Source organism: Ictalurus furcatus, unplaced genomic scaffold (genome assembly GCF_023375685.1).
Source record: "Ictalurus furcatus strain D&B unplaced genomic scaffold, Billie_1.0 scf3, whole genome shotgun sequence".
Lineage (NCBI taxonomy): Eukaryota > Metazoa > Chordata > Actinopteri > Siluriformes > Ictaluridae > Ictalurus > Ictalurus furcatus.
In genome coordinates, this window is record NW_026521052.1 from 529,561 (window position 1) to 543,122 (window position 13,562).

Genomic DNA, 13,562 nt, shown 5'->3' on the forward strand with positions numbered 1-13,562 from the left:
GCTGAACCAAACGCATACTCACACTTACAAACAATGTCTTGATTTTTGTGGTTAGGGAAAGAGACAGAATCTTTTACTCCTTCCTAGCCAATGGGAGAGGAGATGTTTGTTTCTGGTCTCCAGAGAGAGTGGTTTCAGGATTTGGTCATTGGTAGAAGGCTGACGTGGTCATACATTGATCACTAGTTAGTGTAAATGAAGGGACTGGATTGTGAGATTACTCTCTCTAGCTAGATGGGGCTTAGTAAGCCCCAGAGGGGGAGAATATATGGAAAATATCTGAAGTGCAAACAATATGTGTAACTGACATCTGGATATGTTAATGAAGTGAATTCAATATGTAACCAACATTTAGAATTATTACTTGAGCGTTATCGTATAATCAATATTGGTTAAAAAACATCATCTATATGTATAATCAACAGTTAGAAGCATAATCTAAATCCATAGAACAATGTTTGATCAAGTTCTATTCTGAGTGGATTTGAGTTGAATGAACTCTGTGTTTCAGTGCACAACAATTGTTCTTCTGTATTAGCTGGCTCCTGTCTCCACAGCAATAAAAATTGGCAGTAGCTATTCGCATGCGTGAGTAAATAACTTTGAGGCAGATACAAATTAGGGAGTTAGGAGAGGGCCTCGGGAAAGGAGGTAGATATCAGCGGGGACAACCGATAGAGACAGACAGATGCTCATTGAGGCCTAAGAAGGGAGTCAAGGTCAAGACACACAAGCCTGTGTGAAACCTTTTTTGTAAAAAGAAACCTTGTCCTCATGAAACCTTTTCAAGAAAAACAACTAACTGCATGTTCCACAAATTTATGATAACGCATAGACATGAATATTTAATTGTGGCAAAAGAAGATTGGTCTATTTCAACGAGGAAAAGCAAAACCCCACCTACAGAGACTACGCTGTGGAGATAGGTATATAAAGACATGTTTGTGTATGCATAATTCGGACACTCTACAGATTTTATTATTATTATTATTATTATTATTATTATTATTATTATATATTATTCACACTTTATTGATGTTCAATAAAGTTTATTTACTTTTTGACATCTACTAAACTCTCTGTCTCTGAAGTTTTTGACCTAGGCTAAAAGGTTGATTTTATTCACGACACTCGCAGGCCACAATGGGTTCTCAAATTTGACAGAGGGGCCGGGACAGGAACAGATGGATGGAGTGTTTATGTGAACTAATATAAATGACATGTAAAAGCCGTTACATGAAAGGATTTGGCCTTTAACAGGTAGCAAAGCATGAATATGCAAGGCTCATTGTACCAATTGTTTTCCAAATGCATTAATTTGATAACACAGTAGAGAAACTCGCGTCCAGTTTCAGTGGGAACAGTGTTGTTGATCTCCCTTTTTTGCCAGTGCATCAAACTCTGGAGTTAGTTTTGTTGTGGCAATTCTCAGGATAGATCCGAGGTGTTGGTCAGTTAACCTGGATCTGTGAGGGGCTTTGTTGATGTTCATGACGCTGAATGTCTGCTCATATACGTAGGTCGAGCCAAACCATGTCAGCATCTTCTGTGCCGTCCTCTGGAGGTTTGGAAACGTCTCTTCATTAAGTAAAGCATAAAAGTCATTCAGTTTAAGAGAGTTGAACTTCTCCTTTAAGACGGAGTCAGACTGAAGATCGATCAGTTCCAATTGCAGCTCCTGTGGTGCTGTTTCAGGGTCTTGTGACAGGGGACAGGACACCAGCTGAACCGACGGCAGAATTCTCTCTGCAGGTCGCCCAGTGATTTGCTGTATTTCTTCACGTTTCGGGACGCCTCTTTCTGCATGGCTAGTGTGGGGAAATGAGAGGGAGATTTGTTTGAAATTTGACTGGAGAATAAAGTCAGCTTGGATTTGAAGGCTCTAACATTTGTGTACATGTCGTGCACAAACTGATCTTTCCCCTGTAGCTTGATGTTCAGCTCATTCATGTGTGAAAATATGTCCACAGCAAACGCAAAGTCACAAAGCCAGTTGTTGTCGCTTAGCTCAGAAAATTCGTCGGATTTCCCCATTAACTCCAAAAATGCGATAATTTCCTCTTTGAGCTCCCACACTCGTTGAAACACTTTGCCCAAACTTAACCAGCGGACCTGAGAGTGGTAGAGGAGTCCTGGTGATCCGCATCAGTTTCCTCCAGGAACGTAAGAAACTGACGATGCTGAAGTCCCCTTGCTCGTATAAAGTTAACAAGTTTTACGACTGGATTCACGACATGGTTAAGCTGCAATATAGACTTACACAGAGATTGAAAATAAGGAAAATGAAAATGGGTGAAGGAAAATAACATCCTACTCAGGGTTTTCCTCCTTCACTTTGTCCTGGATTCTTTTCAACAGCCCAATGTTTTTTCCAGTTAAATTTGGCGATCCATCCATGGTGACATTGGCAAGTTTACTCCAAGCTATCTTCATTCTCTCGATGACAGCAGACACCTGGTTATACAAGTCCTCTCCCCGCCTTTTTCCTTTCAGGGACTCCATGGTCAAAAACTCCTCCGTTATCTCAAAACTGTCGTTAATCCCTCGGATAAAATTAGGAGCTGAGCAGTGTCTTTTATGTCGTTACTTTCATCGAGTGTTAGTGAATATAACTTAAAGGAATCCGCCTTTTTGTTTAATTCGCTGGCGATATCTTCGTCAATTAGTTCCACACGGCGAGTCACAGTCCTGTGTGATGAACTGATTTTTTCAAAATTGCCTTTGCTCTCCGGACACAGGAGACCTGCTGTCTCTACCATGCATTCTTTCAAAAACTCGCCTTCGGAGAAAGGCTTGCTAGCCTTTGCTAATTTGAATGCCAGCAAAAAACTTGCCTTGGTACTTGACTCTTGAATCGCAGTTTGTCTGTGAAAATTTTTTGCTGAGTCTGTAAATTAGCCGTCAACCTCTGAGCCGTAGCCACCCGTTCTTGCGTTGACTGCTTGCTAGTGTAGTTGGCATGCTTCGTGGCAAAGTGACGGCTGATATTGTATTCTTTGAAAACCGCAACAGTTTCTTGGCATATCAGGCATACAACCGTTGATCGGACTTCAGTGGAAAAATATTTTGTTGTCCACTCCTTATTAAACACTCGGCACTCACTGTCCACTTTTCTTTTCTTTGGTCCACTCATTTTTACAGAAGGGCTCAAAGGGCAAAGCGAAAAAGTGAAGTAGAGAGTAATACACCACACTGAGGTTTAATCATATAATTTGGACAAGTTCGGATTAAAGCCGGATTAAAAAGCCCAACGGGCCGTATATGGCCCTCAGGCCGTAGTTTGCCCATGCCTGGTCTAAACATACATGCATCGACAGCTCCGTGTTAATAACCCGATTTCCTACCACAAAAACGTGAGCGACTGCAAGCAAATAAGCAACCTACTTATACTGCAAGCAAATATGACTCATTTGATCTACAGCTACTGTGCGGCTAGAAAGTTTAACGTTTACAGTTTTCTGCATTTCTCCATACATTTGACCTGAAACCTGATCAGATCTTCATCCAAGTCCTTAAACTAGGTAAAAGAGAACCCGGTTAACAACAGATGCAAAAAAACCCAGTAGTTTTTACAGTTATTTATTATGCAAAAATGATCCAGCGTTAAATATCTTTGTAGGAAAAGGGATGTGAAGTCTAGGAGTACGAGTTCATTTAAATGGGGCTGATTGAAGTCACGCGTTTCAATCAAGGGAATGGCAATTAGGCCCGCCCATGTTTCAAGAACATTAACCTGGGTCTTCACCATCAAAGTCTGGTCTTCACCACACAGGTTTATGGAAGTGTGCCCTGCCTCGATCAAAGGACATTCCTGAGGACCTCAGAAAAAGAGAGTTGTCAATGCTCACCGGCTTGGAAAGGGTTACAGAGCCATTTCTAAAGAGTTTGGCTTCCACCAATCCACTGTGAGGTAAATGACATACAGATGGAGGAAATTCAGCACCACTGTTACTCTCCCAAGGAGTGGGCATCCAGCAAAAAAGATCACTCCAAGGGTGTGGTGAATAATATCACAGTAAGTCATAAAGAACCCCAGGGTAACATCTGAGAACCTACAGGCCACTACTTTCCATAAAAGAACACTGCTGCCTGTCTGAAGTTTGCTCAAATCCATGTGGATATGCCAGGAGCCTATTGGAAGAATGCTCTGTGGACAGAGGAGTCCAGAATAGAACTTCTTACTTTAATTGAAAATCATTGTTTGATGCAAACCGAAAATAGCATCCCAACATAAGAACTTCATCCCAACCGTGAAGCATGGGGGTGGCAGCATTATGGTTTGGGGCTGCTTTGGGTCCGAACCAGCTTGCCATTATTGATGGACCTATGAATCCTAGATTGTACCAGGAGAATGTCAGGGTATCTGTCTGTGAACTCAAGCTTAACTGTAAGTGGGCCTTGCAGTAGAGACAACGACCTTAAGCACATAAGTACGTCTACAGAGAAATGGTTAAAGCAGAAGAAATTGAACATTTTGGAATGGCCAAGTCAGACCTTAACCCAATAGAAATGTTGTGGAAGGACCTAAAAAGAGCAGTTCATGCAAAGAAGCCTGCCAGCATCATTGAGTTGAAGCAGGAGGAGTGAGCCAAAATTCCTCAAACCCATTATGCAGGATTGATTGAGTCATCGGAAATGTTTGCTTCAAGTTATTGCTGCTCGAAGGTCTCACACCGGTTACTGAAATCAAAAGTTTACATACTTTTTTCAGCAAAGGTGTTTAATGTTGGGTAATTGTGCTCAGTGAATAAATGTGAAAACTATAATGCATTTGTTTAATTGGATTCTCTTTATCTAGTTTTAGGGCTTGGATGGAAGTTCTGTTCACATTTCAGGTCAAATGAATTTAATTGTATACTTGTTTGTATTCTTTTTTGATTTTGGCTATAAACTCTTTATATTTTTATCTTTCATATATTTTCTGGATTGTTCTGGTAAAGTCTTTAAATTGCTGCTCCTGAAATCAAAACTGGTGTTTCGAGATGTTTTTGTATCTGTTATGGCCTCCAATACCATAGTTAAAAAAAATAATTTAAAAAGTCACTTCTGGGGGAAAATGATACAATTTTAATGCTTCAACATGCACTAGACTTGTGTTCGTCCAATTAAATGCTCTCTAGAATGTGTAGGAATGTGTGGGTCTTGAGGCGGGTCTTGCTCAACAGTAGCAGCTCATTAGCATCAACGTTCTTCAGAGCTGGGTGTATCCCAAACACTGTTAGCTGTTGTGTAACACTTCAACATGCCACCACTCTTTATTTCCTGTTTCAAAAAGAAATACGTCGTCATACAGAATCAAATCACAGCTCTCAAAGTTGTTTTGTGGGGACTGTAAAGTAAAAAAATGAGCGCATTGTTCATCTTCCTTTAAAGGTACAATAGTTTTATTTATTTATTTATTTTTCACTTGTACAAATAACCTGGGAGATATGTAAAACATGATAAAAATAATGGATTAAGTTGTGGCCTTAGCAAAAGTGCATCAAGTCACTTAGAAAACCTGTTTAAAAAAACAGACTTCTGGTCTGGAAAGCTTGTTTGTGTTCGGATGTGCCTCCTGTCAATCATTTTAGAGACACTCTATGGGCAACCATAGATCCTGGGCTGGAGCTTTGTGAACATGAGCGGGAAACATTCAAATGTCAAAGTTACTGTTCCATCAGCTCTGCATGACGTGACATCAATTAAATGTGCTAGAGCTCTGCTTCTCTGCACTTCACCTTACAGTTTAGTCATTATGATGTAGTTCAACGCTACAAAAGGTTTGAGCAAACAGTAATGCCCTTCCTCAAACCGGGTTGCCTTGCAGAATGTTGTCAAGTTGCCTGGTAACTTGTAGATTAAATATCCGTGCAGTTAAAAGGACAGTAAACGGTTTTGTCCCTGTGAGCCTTTACTCTTTCAATTTTGACTCCAGCATGAGCCAGTCTAGTGTTTCTGACAACAGCTGAGTACCAGTAACAAGTAACAATAGTCTTCACAACACTGACACTGCAAATCTGCAGTTTGACCAAGCATGTGGCCTGAACGGCTGCGAGTTCAAATCCTGTTTGTTTCCTGAAGATCCATAATCACTAATATCCCTCCAGCTATGTGCTAAATGTTCATCACCTGTCAGTTACTTTGAAACAAAAAGTTTCTGCTGAATATATGGCTTGTACAGTATGTAAGATGTACCTTTTTATAAGTCTTGATTCTTTTTTTATTTTAAAGTGCACCTATTATGTTTATAAGTTTCAAAAATCAAAGCGTACGACAAACGGAGTTATTAACCCACAAAAGAAGGAACCGATTCTCAAGAGCTGAAACTCGTTATGGTAGTGGGCGTTTCCTTTTTGACACGCTGACAGCAGTAGACCAATCACAACAGACTGGGACACCTGACCAATCAGAGCAGCGTATGCTCTCTGAAAGGAGGAGTTTAGAGTGAATCTTTTAGAATGGATCATTTAACGAGTCGTTTTTGACGCTGGGTGGAAAAAAGGTAATGTTGCAATTTAAATTATGAGCACATTAAACCCTCACCCTATTTTTTATTTTATGTTTTTACCTTGGATGCATATAAATCTATTGTACGAGACCTTTAAAACAAAATTAGTCACGTTTCAAAGCCATAATGGGTGCGCTTTAATTTTCTATAAGATCAACTCATACAGTAATGATGACTTGAAGGGAATTGCAGGTTTATATTCACAGGCTCATAAAAAGTATGATGTATTGTTCTTTAATTATTGTAGGGCTGCAACTAACGATTATTTTGATAATTGATTAATCTGACGATAATTTTTTTCTGATTAATCTGATTTTTTTTAAAAAAAACTAAATTTTCTTTTCAATTAGATTTTGTTTATTATTTATATAATTTTTACATTTAAACCTTTCAAACGTTGGTCATTTGTCTACAGTTTGTCCAGTTTTAAGCAGCAAAACTTTAAATAATACCCAAAATATAAATAATCAAAAACAAAGCTAAAAATTTAGTTTTAGTGCATGGGGGATTTCTCCTCCGAACAAATTCACTCATGGAGAGCTGTTTCTTTCTGAAATAAATAAATAAATAAATAAATAAATAAATAAACAGCAATTGAGTATGCAAGAAGCAATTTATATGTAAATTAATATTTTCATTGTTTATAATGATAATTGCTGATGACAACCATGATTAATATAAGAAATCTAAATAATATATAATTAATACATGTTTTAACCATTTTTGTTAAATTTCTTTTACACAGACATGCTGTACTTCAGATGTGACAATATAAACCAAAAATATCTCAAATATATAATTCATTCTGTTAATTTATATAACATAGTAGAGCCGCAGTAGACGGCATTTGAAAAACAGATCAAAGTTAACTGTAGCAGACACACAGAGAAACGCAGCAAGCTAACAGGCTTGTTTAAAAGGACAGGAACAATTATACATTAACGCATAAGCATTCGATGAAAACCACTACAGTGACTAAAAAATCTTTTACTGCTGCTGTTATCACCTGCCTTTAGATTTACTGCTTGACTTTGTTCACACCGTGTTTAATTTAACCTGTTTCTGTGGTAGCGCGATTTTAATCCATCAATATGCTGCACAACCTGATGCTCGAGACAAAATACATCTAGTGTGACTGTCCCGAAGTTAGTAAACAAAGCTTTTTACACAATAGCATGGAATTAAACTAGACTATACCATTTCACATCTTCATATAATGTGGATATACTCAGGTTTTTGCTTACCGTGCTGATGTTCCACCTTCGTCCGTGACACCAACGTGTTTTCGTTTCATGTGCTCGTGCATCACTGTGGTACTCCCGCGTCACACAAACTCCACTTTGAAGAACATGCATGTTACCATCTTCTTCGCTGCATTTAATGTAAAATGCTCCCATGCCTTAGATGACTTGGGACGCACACTTTTTTTTGCCGCCGGGTTATCTGTTTTGCACCTGTGTTTTCATGAAAGCGACGTCATACGTAAACGCCACCCGTGACGTCAGCAGACCAACTAATCGATAATGACGATTTTCATAATTGATTATTATCGATTAGTTGTTGCAGCCGTAAATTATTGTAATCGTAATCACTCAGTACATCGTCTATTTGCACGTATAGCATGACAAATAATTAACCTTGAAGCGTTCGTCCATCCATCCACCTTCTATACTTCTTATCCTCTTCAGGGTCACGGGGAACCTGGAGCCTATCCCAGGGAGCATCCGGCACAAGGCGGGGTACACCCTGGACAGGGTGCCAATCCATTACAGGGCACAATCACACACACACACACACACACACACACACACACCCATTCATACACTACGGATGCTTTGGACATGCCAATCAGCCTACCATGCATGTGTTTGGACTGGGGAGGAAACCGGAGTACCCGGAGGAAACCCCCGCAGCACGGGGAGAACATGCAAACTCTGCACACACAGGGCAACGGTGGGAATCGAACCCCTGACCCTGGAGGTGTGAGGCGAACGTGCTAACCACTAAGCCACCGTGCAATCCAAAAATTTTTTTGAAGCGTTCGAAAATTTTTTAAATAAAAACACCCAAAACTGTATACGGTACCATAATGAAGACGAACTGTATGTCGATACGTGAAATTCTGGAGGGACGTCGGACGGCGTGGCGCGGGGAATGTAATGACGTGTGCTGTTAATCGAACTATGTTCTATAGCAGGGGTGCACAATACGTCGATCGTGATCTACCGGTCGATCGCAAAGGTAGTGTGGGTAGATCGCATGACATTAAAAAAAAATCACGTCAGCCTATCATCCGTCCTCGCTATAAAATTTGTCACTTGATTGACACACAGGGCAGCCAGTAATATCCGCACAAGCACATACAACGGCGCTAAGTGCTGCAAAACTCTAGCAAGCTTGCGAGTTGCCCAGTTAACCTCCAATTTATTTCTTTTGAACTTGAGAAAGGGTTTAAAAATGAATAAAGAAGCTGGACCAAGTAAGAAGCCTAAAACTTACCATTTCCATATGGAGTGGGAGGAGGACTTTTTTTCACTGTGTCATTTTGGAAGTGCGTTTGCCTCATCTGCCAGTCTACCATCGCTATACCTAAGAAAGGGAATGTGGAGCGCCATTTTCAGACCCTTCATAAAAACTACCACACCGACTTTCCTCCAAAAAGCGAGCTGAGAAGGAGAAAGGTGAAAGAACTAAAATCCCAGTTGTCCGGACAGCAGTCATTTTTCTCACAGCTAACTACAAAAGCGAAGGCAGCCACCGAAGCGTCATTCCAGGTGAGTCACCTCATCGTTAAGAACAAGAAGTCCTTCCGAGATGGAGAGATGGTAAAAGAGGCGTTTGTTGAAGCAGCTGACTCGCTGTTCCGAGACTTTAAAAACAAATCAGAAATACTGTTTTCGATCAAAGCTCTCCAGCTATCAAAAACCACAATCACGTGGCGCAGTGAAGTCATGGCCGAGGATTTGACCCAGCAACTTTGGAAGGACATCGCAGAATGCGAGGGTTTCTCACTGCAGTTGGACGAGTCTACAGACGTGAGTGACACAGCCCAGATGTGCATTTTATTCGGATGGTGTTTACCGATATGACTGCGAAAGAGGAGCTGTTAACTGTACTGCCCATGAGAGAACATACACGAGGAGAAGACATATTTCAGTCTTGCAAAAACTTTATCGAGAAAACCCAGCTCCCATTGTGCAAATTGGTGTCTATCACCACAGACGGAGCTCCCGCCATGGTTGGTCGCTTGAATGGATTTATTGCCAAGTGCAGGGAGGACGATGATTTTCCGGACTTCCTCAATTACCACTGCATAATACACCAACGAATGAATGAATGAATGCCTTTTATTGTCACTATACACATGTACAATGAAATTAAGAGCCACTCCTTTTTTTGTTCCGTGCAAACGTACATTCAATAAACAAGAAGAATAAACAGATAAATAAACAGATAAATAAACAAGATAAATAAACAAGATAAATAAACAAGATATTGGGGTGGATGGGGGAGGTACTATGAAATGCACAGTTTTGAGACACTATATACATATGCTGTGAACTCAGTACATGTATGTGTTTATAATGGTAATAGCTTTCGGGAAGAAACTATTCTTAAATCTACTAGTCCTTGTTTTGATGCACCTGTAACGTCTCCCTGAGGGCAACAGATTGAACAGATCAAAGCCAGGGTGAGAACTGTCCTTAATGATGGTTTTCCCTCTGCTGAGGCAACGGGAAGTGTAAATATCCATCAGGGAGGGGAGAGGGCAGCCAATGACCTTCTGTGCTGCTCTTACTACTCTCTGAAGCCTCTCCCTGTCTGCTGCGGTGCAGCTACCGTACCACACCGTGATACAGTATGTCAGCAGGTCTCGATGGACGAGTGGTAGAAGATCAGCAGCAGATTGGAGTCCAGATTGTACTTCCTGAGAACCCTCAGGAAGTGTAGCCGCGTTTGAGCCTTCTTGATAACCGCTGTGATGTGATGCAGCCCTGTGGAGAACCTGTGCTCAACGTGCGAGTGGAGGAGAGGTGGGGTCCGAGTCTCACTGTCTGGGACCGGTTGGTGAGAAAGTCCTTTATCCAGGCACACGTGAGGCGGGGGAGGCCAAGGGTGACCAATTTGGTGATGAGAATGTCCGGAATTATTGTATTAAAAGCCAAACTGTAATCCACAAAAAGCATCCGGACGTAGCTCTGTTGCTGCTCTAGATGTCTCAACACGTAGTGGACAGCTACGGCGATAGCATCCTCTGTGGATCTGTTTGCACGATAAGCAAATTGAAAAGGATCGAAATCTGGGGGGAGGTAGTCCTTGATGTGCTGAAGAACCAATCTCTCAAAGCACTTCATGATAACTGGAGTGAGGGCCACAGGACGATAATCATTCAGGCTAGTGGTGGGCGACTTCTTTGGCACTGGGATGATTATGGCTGATTTTAGGCAGGCCGGGATGACTGCTTGGGCCAGGGAGAGATTGAAAATTCTGGTAAAGATGTGGGCAAGCTGGTGGGCACATGATCTGAGCACCTTACCAGGTACACCGTCTGGGCCAGCAGCCTTCCTGGGGTTCACTGCCAGAAACATCCGTCTAACATCGTGTTCCCTCACAGTAAGTAGAGTGGTGCAGGAACCAGAAGGGGATGGAGGCAGGGCTGGACTGGTATGGGGGCCAGATGAGGGTGGAGGTGGGGCTGGAGCAGATGAGTGCTGTTGTTGTGATGTTTCAAAGCAAGCAAAGAAGCAATTTAGCTCTTCTGCCAGCATCGCACTCAGGTCTCCTGTTGTCGCCTCACGGCCTCTGTAGTTCGTGATGTTCTGTATGCCCTGCCACACCTCCCGTTTATTTTTGCTGGACAGGTGGGACTCTATGCTCTTCTTATAGGCCGCCTTAGCTTCCTTAATACCACCTTTCAGGTTGGCACGGGCAGCTCTGTACAGAGCTCTATTACCAGACCTGAAGGCAGCGTCGCGGGCTTTGAGTAGTGTGCGGACCTGTTTGGTCATCCATGGTTTCTGGTTTTGGAAAACCCGAATGTTTTTGCCCACAGTCACATTTCCGATACAGAACTTGATATAGTCCAGTACCGTTCCTGTTAATGTTTCTAGCTCTTGATGTTCAAACAAATCCCAGTCTGTCTGTTCGAAGCAGTCCTGTAGTTTGCAGAATGCATCATCAGGCCAGGTGGTAACAGTCTTTATAGTGGTCTTGACACTGCGTCTGAGGGGGGTGTAGGCAGGGGAGAGCAGGAGGGAGAGATGGTCTGATTGGCCGAGGTGGGGGAGAGGTATGGCTCTATACGCATGCTTAATATTGGAGTAAACATGATCCAGAGTGTTCGCCCCTCTAGTAAAACACTTAACATGTTGATAGAATTTCGGGAGTACAGTCTTCAAGTTCGCCTTATTAAAGTCTCCTGCAATTATGTGAACACCGTCGGGGTAAGCCCGCTGCTGTTCATTTATGGTGTTCAACAGGAGAGAGAGCACCGTGTTCATATTGGCGTCGGGTGGAATATACACAGCCGTGATAATCACTACTGTTAGCTCTCTCGGTAGAAAAAAGGGCCGACATCTTAAAGACATGTACTCGAGGTCAGGGGAACAATGTTTATCTATCATTGTTCCATTATTACACCAATTCTCATGCACATACATACAGAGCCCCCCCCTGCTCTTACCGGAGTCCTCAGTCCTGTCCCAGCGAAGCATAGTACGACCTGCTAGCTGCATGCTAGCATTGGGTATCCTCGGATGAAGCCAGGTTTCAGTAATAATCAAAACACAGCAGTCACGAACGTAGCGATTTCCAGCTAGTTGTAATTCCAAATTGTCGATTTTATTCACAAGGGATCTGGCATTGGAGAGAAACAGGCTCGGTAAGGGTGGCTTGTGTGGTTGTTTTCTTAGCCTTAGCATAATACCGGACCTGCATCCCCGCTTTTGCTTCCTCTCCCTCCTCCGTCTGCGCCGCCTTCTGGACCCGACAACAATCCACGGAGAGCCCAGCAATCTTGCTATGTCGTCTGGGATGTTGTGCGTGTGATGAAACATTCTCGAAATAGGTATTCGGTGTTGGTCCCCAATATCCATAAGGTTCTGACTTGTATAGCGGATGTTCGTGGAACCGATAATGCTCAAACAAGTAATAAAGAAATAATACAAAAACAACAAAAAAGAGCACTGGAAAGGAGAGCCGTGAGCCGCAGCAACTGTGTGCGCCGCCATCTTGTCCGCTGGAAAACACAAGTGCATTATGCATGCACAAGTGCATTTTTATAGTAGGTAGATCAAATTGACTTAGTCATTAGATAAGTAGCTCGCCTGCTGAAAAAGTGTGTGCACCCCTGTTCTAGTGTGTGGATTTTAGAAAGGTAACAAGCGTTATGCTCAAAAATGCTAAACATGAAAGACATAATGGATGTGGCAACGAAGATCGCCTGTTCTATTTGCGCCAGATCTCTTCAAAGACGGCTATTCCGTGCGCATCTGGAGAAGGCTGACTGCGACCACTCTGACTTGTTATTACACACTGACGTGAGGTGGCTTAGTCGAGGTAAATTCCTGCAACGATTTCGAGAGCTCTGTCCGGAGATAAAGGAGTTTTTCCGTGTAGCTACCTTGGTATTAAAGGACTCAGCTGTGAAGGAGTGGAAGAAATGTTAAATGCAGGAATCTCTAATTCTCAGTCATGGACTGGTGACTCTTCATGATCCTAGTTATATTGCAGTGGAATGCCAGGAGTCTTATAGCTAATGGACAAAAGTTCAAAAAGTTTGTGACTGATCTGTTAGATAAACCTCATGTAATATGTGTGTGCAAGAGATGTGATTAAAACCACAGTTAGACTTTGCGATTTATGGATACACTACAATCAGAAACGATAGGGAAACGGGTAAAGGTGGAGGGGTAGCAACTTTTGTAAGAAATGATGTGAAATATAACCTAATCAATGAAGGGAAAGAACATGAATCTGTGGTAGTCAGAATATATACAGGAAAAGACAGTATAATAGTCAACTTTTATAATCCCTGTAATAGACTGAGCACTGATGACACTAGAGAACTTGC

At 41.9% G+C, this 13,562-nt stretch overlaps 1 pseudogene; it reads right to left on the reverse strand.

Annotated features, from left to right (window-relative positions):
• Window positions 1–1,399: 1,399 nt before the first annotated feature.
• Window positions 1,400–3,088, reverse strand: LOC128604784 (general transcription factor II-I repeat domain-containing protein 2A-like; annotated as a pseudogene).
• Window positions 3,089–13,562: the final 10,474 nt, after the last annotated feature.